Here is a 12,439-nt window from a genome sequence, read left to right as displayed (position 1 = left end):
CTGGTATCTACATCAGATTTTTTTAAAGTGGGATCGCATAAAGGCGCACAATTCGTATATTTTCTTCTAGGATAAAATATTCAGAAATTTAAGTGGTAGTCAATTATCGCCATTAATTTATTTATGAAGACACATGCAGTGTTACACCTTGTTCTCCACTATAACAAAAAAAAAAAAGAAATTGATTATTTTTTTATTGTCTAATGATACATGAAATATATACGCCTTTCAAAAAAACTATTGGGGATAGAGCATTATTTACATGTCAATAAAACTATATTGTAGACATATTTATTTTTAAATAATTTAGCAATCGCACCTTTTTAATGAAAGAGCACAAAATGCAGCTTAAAGTTGCTATTTTATTCTAGTTGCACTGAATATTATAGTATTTCACTCTCAGGAGTTAAGCTGTTTTATTTTCAGTGAGTAGCAAACCTCACGAAAAAATAAAAATTTCCAGTAGGCAGAGCAGTACCATAAATATTTACTGCTCTAATCTGCACTTTCAAGTATTTTTACAAGCAAATTTATGCCAAAGAGCAACTTAGAGACAGCTCTGAACACGTCTGTTTTTCCTGTATATCGCATCAGACGCTGCAATTTAACGGGCGAAAATACGTTAATATAACGTGTGCTTTCGCTCTCTCGCTGCTGAGAATTCACCATTATACCGAGTAACGGAACCTTCGAGGAAGCGCCACCTGGTGAGAGTTTCTCGCTTTCGCCTTGGACAGTGTAAGGAAGGATTGTCATTCATGGCTCAGTAGTTAAGCGGCACTATACGGTCAGGTGCGCAAGCTACTTTTCAAAAAACAATACTGTTGCCAGATGAAGACTTCTGATGATTATTCAATTATTCGAAGGTCAAAGGTCAGTTGATATTTATTTTTTCAAAAAACAATAAAATGTTAACTCGTTAATGTCTTGAATTCAGAAAAGAAAACATTTACATGGCTTCTTCGGTTTAAAAATTATTTTTTTTATTATGAACTACATATTTTTTATTTACATAATTTTAACCTGAATTTGAAAAAACATTTTCGTTATCACTGGTTGAAGACAGACATTCTTAACATAATTCTGTCAAAGTGCATTTATGCATCTGTTGGATCATTTACAATTTATAATAAAATATATTGCTGAGTATGGGTACATATATTTTACTCAGTGTCATTAGAGTAAAATATATATTAATTAAATTATATAGATTGACATAGATAAATTTTACTGTTCTATTTCTCATACTTCATTGTTTCTAAATATTATTCATGGATGACTAAATTTTGGTTTATGAAGTATAATTTTATTGAAATTCAGAGCATTAAATTATTTTCATTTCCTGGAATGTGGAATATACTTATTTGTTATTTAATATTTCTCTTAATTATATTTAATTTTTTTTATTAATGAGAAAGTAAAAGTAACTATTTTATAAAGGAATTCAAATATATTTGGAAATGTAATGGAAAGTAAATGTATTTATTTCAAAGCAGTTTCATAGTAAAGATTGAAATAACGTTTTACTATGGAGCTAGTTAACTCTGCGCTTTTAACTATTTTACTGCTTTTTCACGAAATATTCTTATATACTCTGCTGACATAATATTAGTGTTTTGTTTTAAAATGAATTATTTTTTGATAAATTGATGCTGTGGTTTATACTGACAAATATTTCCGTTAGTATATTTTCCATCCGCGAAAACGTTAACTTCTTTTATTTCAATAGCAAATATTTTTTAAAGTGAAGATATGTGTTGTGTTTAATTAAACATTTCCAAAGGGAACTATTATCATAATGTACATTAAAAATATCGTATTTCATATGACTGTATGTAACTATAATTTTCTTCTTGACATATTTTTGCATACTATTCATATCAGAACATTCTATAAGAAATAAACTTTCTTATTAGTTTAATTATCTGCCATTTGTTCGATATATGTTTGTAAGCTTCGCAGACTGCGATGTGATCAGCAGGAAAGATGATATACTCGTATTTAAATATTCTTTCCTATTAGAAAATAATATTTAATTTACGAATTTTTTTGGTTAGAATAAAGTGTAACTCAAGATCAGATATGTTACAATTAAGTTAATGGTTCTTTCAACATTTACGTTAATTTGGATAATTTCGAATGCTAGAGAATGGAAAAACAGATTTCGATTTGTCCATGCAATTGATGACGCTTTTTATTTAATTCATAAATATTCAGTTTATCAAAATAAATTATTTTAATGAACTGTATTTATAATTGGACAAATTATTTGTTATACTAAAAAACATGGAATCTATGTACATATATGTATTTATGTATGTATAAATGTATATAAATGTAAAATATGTAATAATATATTGCACATAAATGTAAAAGATGTAATTATAACTGGAAAATCTTCTCTAAAGGAAAAAAATCGACTTCCATTTAATTTTTATAAAAGGGATATATTGCAATGACAGCTAATAGGATTGAGAATTTCGTACGTTAACAAACAAACAAAAAAATAGTCACTAAAATAATGCTTAAATGAAGTTACATGAAGCATTCTGTACAAGAATTCGTGATATGAAATGTAAATGGATATACAGAAATATTTTCGAGGTATTTCGTTAATAACGCCGTATTTTTCAGAGCATTAGTAAAGAAGTAATATGAAGGAAAATATTAATTAAGGGTCTTGTTCCTTAGACAAGCGTGATTTGTTATGCGATTGATGCTAATAGAACTAATCTGAGACTGCGTACAAAATGTTTTAATTTTTTATCTGGGTGTGCTAATAACAGCAATATTAGTAGCTTCACACGCACAGCATTTAGTAAACAAATCGTGTAATTTGAAACAGAAGGAAACTGGGAAGCAGGAGTTCACAATTTTTACCCCAAAGGAGCTGTAGCTCAGAAGGGTTATTAGTCTCGTAAAGGGAATTTGCATTGGATCGCTATAAGCGGCTGAATCACTTTTCAGATTACTGCCACCAAATATTATTGCCCTGTATTATACGAGTTTAAAGAAATTAAATAATGAAGAATCTACATGAATATAGGTATGTTTCTCGCATTGTGGAAAAAAAAGTTACGTAGAGCAATCAAATTTTAAATAACGTAGTACTCCTCCCAAACATGGGCATTTGAAAGCCCGAATTTTGAAATTTGGAATCTGTTTTAGTATCTATATCACGTTTTGTAATAATTTAACTAATTTCTAATTAACAAACTCAATGATTTCAAAGTGAGCAATGGCAACACTGTACCAAAAAAAAATTAATCTTCATCAAGGCGAAAATGTCTATCTGAAATTCTAAAGAAATGATGCTTTTAAATATTTTGTGGTGTCGTACTGAATTGAATATACTGTTTAACTACGAAAAACATGATATTTAATAAATAAAGGCAACATGCAAAACATTAAAAAAATGCCTTTTTGGGCGTAAAATAAAATCTGAAAGCTTTCAGTTTTATTCTTATATTTTTTCATGTAAGTGTAATATTTATTACTATTAAAATAATTACAAATAATTTAAGTGTCTCTAAAACCTTTACTAAAATCAAAGTACATATAATATAAAATATAGGTGCATAGTTCTTTCACTATTTTCCAGCCAATTTCGAATAAGCTTACATTATTACTATTTTCTACAGTCTCATGATATTTAAATTTATTATGATAATAAACATACACCATAGTAGTTTCCTTTGCTTGCAATGTGTCGTAAATTTGAAGGAAATATACGTAAAGCGTTTGTTTTTCTCAATTATTTCATTTTAACATAATATTATTTGTATGATAATGACTATATTTAATTGCAGTCACGTTCAATAAATTCATAATTGTTACTTTATCTAATATTAGAATGGTGATTTACTTTTATAGAATGGCGTAACTTAGAAAAAGAAATGGCTTATTTTTATCACACAGATATTAATTATTTTGAATTCTGTAATACTGTTCTTTCAAATGTAACAATAAAGAATAAATATATTTAAAACATTTGCTTAAGGGTTTAGATTGAAAAGGATAGTTCTCTTCCGTTTCCAACAGAATGAAAATAAAATTGAAATAAATATTCTTATATGTTTGTCATAAAAGATAACAGAATTTATAAATATTGAAATTATTTATTTTTTTTACTTTAAGAATCTTTATTATTTATTTAAATATGTTATTCCTCACACAATCAAATCAGGGATCTTTAGCATATTAGGCAAATCAAGCATTTGAGAGCAACAAGAAGGAAAAGTTAAAATATAATGCATCGTACAAAATTCGTACGAAATATTTTATAAATTATTTTAAGCATAAATCAAGAAGATGTATCTGGTATATTGTATGTTTATTAAATAATATTAAAATTAATAAAAATCTGAAAGGGAAAATTGCTTTCAAAGGAGAATTAAAGCTTAACTTGAGTTGAATACACTATATTCTCTATTGTTCTTTTATCACTTGATAAAATACACCAATTTAGCAGCATTAGAGCTATTGGCAAATAATTGCAATCGGGAAACACTGCCATTCATTTTGCAAACATTCTAGAAATATAACAATATTATTAAAATATATAAAATTTTCCTACTTAAAAGAAAAAGCAAATACACTGTAGAAAATATAGAAATCATTATCATTTTCATCTTTTCAGAAATCATTGGTATCGACAATTATTTCCGCTAGTATATATTCCATTCTTTAAAACGTTACGTTCTTTCATTTGAATAGCAAATATTTCGTATATTAAAGGTAATATAAGTTGTCTTTTATCAAAGAAATTTCCTAAGGTAACCATGATCGTGATCTGCATTAAAAATATCATATTTGCTTTTAGTATGAAAATCCACATGACCCAGATGTCTACTCTGAAACTGTTGAGACAAAAATTTTTCACATTTTATCAATGTCAGCTGCTTTGCAGATAAAGGGGGAAATAATTATACACGAAGTAAAGGAAGTACTGTAATCTCAAAAATTTTCGGGTATCATATTTGAAAGAAAATATCCATTTTAACAGCTATCGAATACAATTTAACGATGTTTTTGCTTGACACCTCTACGTAAGGACAGAATAAAGGATTCGTTTTCCCGAGATGGGTTCCAAAAAGAAGAGCTTAAAACGCTTGTCAGCTCAAAGGATTTAAAGATTTAAAATGGATTCAGAAGAGATTTTTTTCTTCGCGTCTGTACGTATGTGTATATATATCTCGTATAACTCAAAAACGAGTACAGTGGTGGCCAAAATAGTGGACACTTGGAAATTTTTATGTTTTTGAAATTTGTATGCTTATAGAAAACGTTGCGTTTCACAAAATGCAAACTTGTATATATCATTTTAAAGAGAATTTATTACTGAATTCAATACAAAACACAAAATTCAGTTATTTGCAATACAAAAAAAGGTACGATAATAGTTATCGATATACATTAGATAGTGATGATTGCAGTGAGTTATTAGTACGTAGTAGGGTACCCTTTATTTTTGATTACAGCTTCACATCGACTATTCATTGAGCTGACAAGCGTTTTAAGCTCTTCTTTCGTTATTACATGATGCCAGGAAACAATTATAGCCTCAATTAGTTTCCTTTTATTTGATGGGCGCCTCATTCGGACAAGATTTTTCAAACGGAGCCACAAATTTTCGATAGGATTGAGGTCAGGACTGTTTCTTGGCCATGACAACAATTTAATGGTCTTTGTACGAAACCACTCTTTCGATATTTTGGCCGTGTGGCAAGGAGCAGAATCCTGCTGAAAAATAAACGAAGACCACGAACATGAAGGCGACCAATACCATCTGCTGACATGCATAACCAAATCATAACACTAACTGGATTCTTCACAGTTGCCTGAATGCAGTTAGGATGTAGCTCTTCTCCTATTCTACGTCTTACATATTTTCGCCCATCACTACCGAATAACGATATCTTAGTTTCATCACTCCATATAACTTGTGACCACTGATCATCTGTCCAATTAATGTGTTCCTTTGCCCACTATAGTCTTTTTTTTTTCGTTGTTGAATATTAAAATAAGGCTTTTTTCGTGGAATTCTACTTCTCAGTCCAACATCTGTTAATCTTCTCCTGATTGTTCTTGAACTGACAGAAACACCAGCATCATTCAGATCACTTCTGATGGACGCTGATGACATTTTTCTATCTTGGAGACATATTCTTTTTATTCTTCTGTCATCAATAGATGTGGTGCACCTTTTTCGGTCTTTTCCTTCTTTGTTTTTTATTCAATTTGTCTCCTGATATCGTAAACAAAACTTTCGGACTCCAGATGTAGTCACTGAACCACCCACTTGTCTAGCAATTTCAGCATAGGAAAGACCACTTTCTCGTAACACAATAATATTACATCTCTTTCTAGCTGTCCAATCTACTCTTTTGTTTGATGTCATTGCTTCTTGACTAAATATTAAAAATTTTTACAAAAATTCCTACTTGTAATTGCAGTGTATAAGAAACAGGTCCTCCTTCTACGGAACAAAGCAAAATAATGAATTTTTTCAAGTGTAAACATGGTGTCAGCTTCTACTGGCGGTTACTAACATTTGATTCGTTCTCAGAACAAGAATAGCGATTGGCCAGGAAAACTAGACTTTACAAACCACTTCATAACTGTGTTTTTTATTTATATTAAAGTACATATAACTTTTTTGTATTGGAAATAATTTAATTTTGTGTTTTGTATTGAATTCAGTAATAAATTCTCTTTAAAATGATATATACAAGTTCGCATTTTGCGAAACGTAACATTTTCTATAAGCATACAAAGTTCAAAAACATAACCATTTCCAAAAGTGTCCACAATTTTGGCCACCACTGTAGTCTCAAAACGTTGAAATTTTGTATATATAACTGCTATAACATATAGTTGTGCACCTTCCCTTTTCTGTTGCAATGGGTCTCACCAAAAGTTTATATATAGACTTAAAGAATCTTAAGTACTGCAGTTATTAATATTGTTGAGGAATTGCCTTGCTTTGATTCCAATTTACATCTAACTTTCGATTCTTTAAGTCCATTTTACTTCAATCTTGCAGCTATAGCGCCGGACGGGTATAAAAATTTGCTTTTAATTTTTAACCTGCTATTTTCTTTCTTTAAGTATATATATATATGTGTGTGTGTGTGTTTGTGTGTGTATATCTATATGAATATCGGCTTGGTGAATTATTAAATTATGTTGTTCCTATCTTCCGGTTAAGGTTTCTATGCATTTAGTTAATCTGCATGAAATAGTTGTAGAATTATCACCAATTGAAAAGTTGTCTAAGTGCGGCTAAGCTTGATTTTTTTTATCATAGAAGCCGTATTTGTTTACATTAGAAACTATATTTAGAATAATGAATTAAATCAGTTTCTGCATCTTCACTGCCATTTTGCCGAGTAGGAACAAAAGCAAATTTTCAATTTTGTGTCCCGAAAAATCTGCCTTCATGTCCGCTGGCCGAATTGCTTGTTTTTACATAGCAGCTCTAATTTTAATCGTAAAAATGAATTCTTTATTATTTTAACTGCATTTGGTGTTTTATATTTCTTAATTTTTAATTAATATATTTTGCGGTTTTAGGCATTTTTGCCTTGTCGTGAGGTGGTAACTGAATTAATTGAATGAGAAATATACCTCTAATAAAATTCGAGGAAATAAGTTTAAATGAAAGTGCCGGAAAAAGCACGTATATTTTAATATTCCGTACAAGGAAGTCATGTGGTGTACGCATCAGATTTTAATTTTCAGATTTTTTTCCATTTATGAAATCTTCGAAAACCAGAATATTTTAATCTTTTTATGGCTATCTGATAAATGAAGAATATGAAAGGAATATGAGGAAAATACTTAATTCATTAAGACTTCATGTTTTTAAACTTTTCTGTTGATTAACAATACACACATAATACAGAATTTTCTTACAATAATGCACAAATGTCTACTACATTTTAAAGCACGCGTCAAGATATAAACAGGTTACTTCAAATGGTAAACTCTTTGTCTTGTAATCTGTTCCAGCTGACTAAATAAACACATTTTCTTTTCTTTGGATCACCAGTTTATTACGTGATATTTTCCTTTCAATTGTACAGGTTGCTATTTTCTTTTACAAAGGTGAGTGTTAATCGCAAGCCTAATATGCCTTAAATTAGCTGTTACATCAGATTCTTAAAACTAGTTTGCTTAAACCATTAGATTGTCTATTTAATATATAGTCGCTGTTTATTTAATGTATAAAGAAGTTAGTGAAACGAAGCTTTGAGAAATGGGGATTTAATTATGCGTCATTTAGGCTTCTTTTTAACAGGAATGTAGGATACAATTAAATGTATATAATTCTAGATTTACCAGCAAGCTGGGCGTCAACCGTCTGCATATACAGTAAACTAAACGAGCGGCAGTCCAGTTGCAAAAATTGCAAATTAAGCATTCCATTCAATATGCAGGAGGCTATATTAATAATAAAGAAATATACTTGAAATAAAGTTCCAAACCAGTTAGATGTGGTATAATTATATTTTAATGAATAAATTCGCTCGCTAGTACTGTGCTAAGAAAGAAATTGAAAGATAATATTTGGCAGTAAAATTGTTTACCAGATGCTAAATACAGGGTGTTTATAAAGTCTCGGACCCATTTTGATGTTTAATAACTCATAAAATAATGAAGATATGAACAACCTTATGGCATTTATTGACGGAATGACTTATACATTTTCCTTTTCAGGTTTGAATATCTTTACTTTCGTAAATATCGTTTGCGCGTGTGGTTAATTTCAGATAATTTCATTTTCCAGTCTAAATATCTGTACTTTTCTAAGTATCGTCTGCTTATTAATTGCATTTTTCTCTCTTTTGTTTTTGGCATCTTTCTGGCATTGTTAATCGCAGTAATGTGAGCATATGGGGATCTGATAGCTCTCATGAATGACCCTCCGTGAGGCACAAAGTGATTCCCCAAAGGTTAATGTGTGGTGTGGACTAATGCACGACCGAGTCATTGGGCCTTTCTTTTTTACAGAAAAGACGGTCTTATCAGTCGTATACTTAGACATGTTGGAAAACTTCGTATTTCCACAACTAGAAGAGCTTCAGCCACATGTCGTTTTGCAACAAGATGGTGCACCACTTTCATTGGTGTACCATCGTTCGTAGTTCTTTGAATGACCATTTTACAGGAAGATGTCCAATTCCTTGGCCACCCAGATCACCTGATATAAAGCTGCTGGACTTTTTCGTTTGGGAATTTCTAAAGGACAACGCTTACAGGAGGAGAGTGTGGAATATGGATGACCTAAATGCCAGAATTACAACCGCAATAGCCTTTGTAGATGCCGACATGCTATCCGGTACCTGGCGTGAAATTGAATATCAACTTGATATTCTCCGTGCGACGAAGGGGCCACACGTGGAAGTTCATTGACAAGGGTCATGAAACTTTTTGAGTCTATCTAACCATTTATGTTATTAATTTTAATCTATCTTTATTATTTTATGAGTTATTAAACATCAAAATGGGTCCGGGACTTTATAAACACTCTGTATTTTCGTCAATCATATGTACGAGCAGAATAGATTATGTACAGATTTCTTTTTCTGGCTCTGCGCGGAAGAAACTGGAAGAGACAAATATGCTTCCTACAGAATGCGTGTCTTATAAATATCGCTGTTGTTGTGACTGATTTCGCTTGTCTAATATCAGAGCAAGTTCACGAAATTCAGTGTGGCAAGGAGGTAAGATTGCGCCTGTGGTTGACAAGAACTTCGGGCACTATACAAGTGACAGTACAACTTTGCTCCAACTCCAAGTTCCGATGATACGCCGTGATTGTCGTGCAATGCAATCAATTGAATGGAAAATTTCCGTGCAAGTATTGCACATGTTCCAAGTGTCTTAAATTTTTTCAACTGCGGGGCTTGAAGATGATAAAAATACAAGATCTGAGTCCGGCCGAACAAGTCACAGGTGTAGGAAAAGAGAGTGACTATGGTCACGTGAGCGAGTAAAGACGTCAGGTAAGATGAGTTCATTTCTATTAAAAAGAATAACACACGAAACGCACGAAAAGGTAATATTAAATTTTTCTACATCCAAAGTAGATATTTTTATTTAAATTATTAAAAATAACTTTTGATATTGTTATTGATTTCCGCTTTGTTATTTATTTGTTCTTCTCAACCTATGGTGATAGCAATAAGAATAATTTTAGTAGCTTTCTTTTTATACAATAAATAATGCAAATATTCTTGAGCAACAGTAAGTGAACGACGATCATACCCTAAGGAGAAAAACACCAGGAAAAGTTTTCAGAGTCCTAACAAATTAGCAAAGAACACAAAATTCTGCATTTAAAAGTCACGTGGTGGGGTCGCCCTCCTAAGTGAAGACCCCAAGAATGCTGCTTGATGTTGGAGGTACAGAATCCATAAGATGTGAAACAGATGTGGAAGCGATCCATAAGATGTGAAAGCGTTTAAATAAGGTAAACACAACGACTTTGCTCATTTTCATCTCCAGTTTTGAAGGAGAGCTTCCCTGGAGGGACAGGTCAGAGGATCTCCCACCACTCTTTCCCTACCACAAGCTTCTCTTGAGGACTTTCGGCTCGCCGCATATTTAGAGTACTCCGGGCCGCACAGACACGATATATCTACACACATCCATACCGGCAGTCAGTGATGTCAATCACTATCCCGTTTGCTTGGCTAATGTAAATATAATGTGCATGGTTAACCATGGAGTTATACTAATTCAAAAGACAAACAACAAAAATCAGCGTTATATTTACAAAATTTCCACAATACTACTTTCGATGGTTTTACCGAACCACCATCCTCAGCTGCAAAACCGCAAACGAACAAGATAGGAAAAAATGATTAGATAAGATAAGAAAAGATAAAATGATTAGATAAGATTTTCTTATCTTATCTAATCATTTTATCTTTTCTCCAGTTAAAAATGATTAGATAAGATTTTCTTATCTTATCTAATCATTTTTTTTAACTTGTTCATTTGCGGTTTTGCAGCTGAGGATGGTGGTTCGGTAAAACCATCGAAACTAGTCCTGTGGAAATTTTGTAAATATAACGCTGATTTTTGTTGTTTGTCTTTTGAATTAGTATTTATTCGGCGTGTTATTGTGTCTTAATCATGGAGTTATACATTGCATTTATATAATATTTCCTGGAAATCATTATTAAAGTTTTTCATTTTGAATTAAAAAATTTAGTTTTGGGGTTCATGAAAAGTGAGTGTTGTGTCAATACACTAATCACAGAAATTTAAGAAATAAAGTTAGACCTAATGTCTCCTATATGCTCCGAAAATGGTAAACGATACGATTAAAGGCATTATTTTCAACTGACTGGAGAATCAGAGGTGAAAGAAATTATATGCGTCATCTAACATTAAATTAGGTACATAAATGTAGTCCAATCTATGCACAGTTCATAAATATTTCTCCTTCAAGTCTCATTGAGTATTCCATTATAGCAGATATTTGCGGCTGCTTTCTGCTCATTTTCATTCTGAAAGATCTTTAATGACTAAGAAGAAAATGGTTCGATAGGAAACTGCCTGCGATGATAAATTGAAATCTCATTAATATAAGATATAAATGTAATTATTTTCTCTTTGAGAAAATTTCAAATTTCGGAAATGATTAATTAAAGAATTTATACGTATATGAGCATAAAATTTTAATTAATTTCTAAAATTCTTCCAAATTCCTTTTATTTAGAAGATTTCTAGTTTTACGCGTTGTCTTCCAACTCATCGATTACTCGTAGTTTGCATTCTCGTCCAGACCATCAGCTACAAGATGCTTCGTAGTACATTTATTTGTCATTTTCGTGCAGCTACAACTATTTTCCTAGAATTTAAGTGCATTGAAAGGAAGATGGAACTTGGGTAAAGTTGTGAAATCAAGGCTAACTTGCATGAGCTGAAATCTTTTTAATAAATGAACAGAAAATATAAACAAACAGCACTATTTTCATTTCAATATTAATAAAAATATTTTTTTCAATATTATGCAAATATTTTTTGCAGGTTTATGTTCAATTTAAATAAATAAATTTCAAAGCTGAAAAACCGAAAGAAGGCTTTTTTTCCTTGTGATATTTTTTTAAACAATCTTCCATATAAAGAGATTTTTTTTTTTTTTTTTTCAAATCAAACAGAAGAAAACGTGTGTTTTCTGAGGTTTTTTAGTTTGAAAAATCCGACATATCTTTGTCGGACGATATTGCTTTTACTAAAATTAGAATTTGAATAATATAACATAATTTAATCAAATTCTGAGACCGCAACCCTAAAGCGGCCTCAGAACCCTCTCGAGAATGAATTAATACGATGGCAGTCAACTATTAATTCATTCCAAAAATTAAGTAGAATCCTACTTACTTCAAATGCATTACTTTAATGCATTTTTTTAAGCAACAGA

At 31.0% G+C, this 12,439-nt stretch overlaps 1 protein-coding gene and 1 pseudogene across 2 annotated transcripts in view; both read left to right on the top strand.

The window, feature by feature from the left end:
- The first annotated feature begins 754 nt into the window (after positions 1 to 754).
- Positions 755 to 12,439, top strand: part of LOC118192516 (G protein-coupled receptor dmsr-1-like) — a 238,678-nt gene continuing 226,993 nt past the window's right edge. Inside the window, exon 1 of the mRNA XM_085825090.1 lies at positions 755 to 873. The gene's annotated coding sequence lies outside the window, so the exon portion shown is untranslated. The remainder of the gene's footprint in view (positions 874 to 12,439) is intronic.
- Positions 776 to 12,439, top strand: part of LOC118187170 (G protein-coupled receptor dmsr-1-like) — a 282,217-nt pseudogene continuing 270,553 nt past the window's right edge. The window contains exon 1 of the transcript XR_015043448.1: positions 776 to 873. The product of XR_015043448.1 is annotated as a G protein-coupled receptor dmsr-1-like (transcript). The remainder of the gene's footprint in view (positions 874 to 12,439) is intronic.

This window comes from Stegodyphus dumicola, chromosome 10 (genome assembly GCF_044657685.1).
Source record: "Stegodyphus dumicola isolate Sdum_Otavi_A_Nest chromosome 10, ASM4465768v1".
NCBI lineage: Eukaryota > Metazoa > Arthropoda > Arachnida > Araneae > Eresidae > Stegodyphus > Stegodyphus dumicola.
The sequence above is the reverse complement of the archived record's forward strand: the minus strand, read 5'-3'. Positions and strand labels throughout refer to the sequence as shown.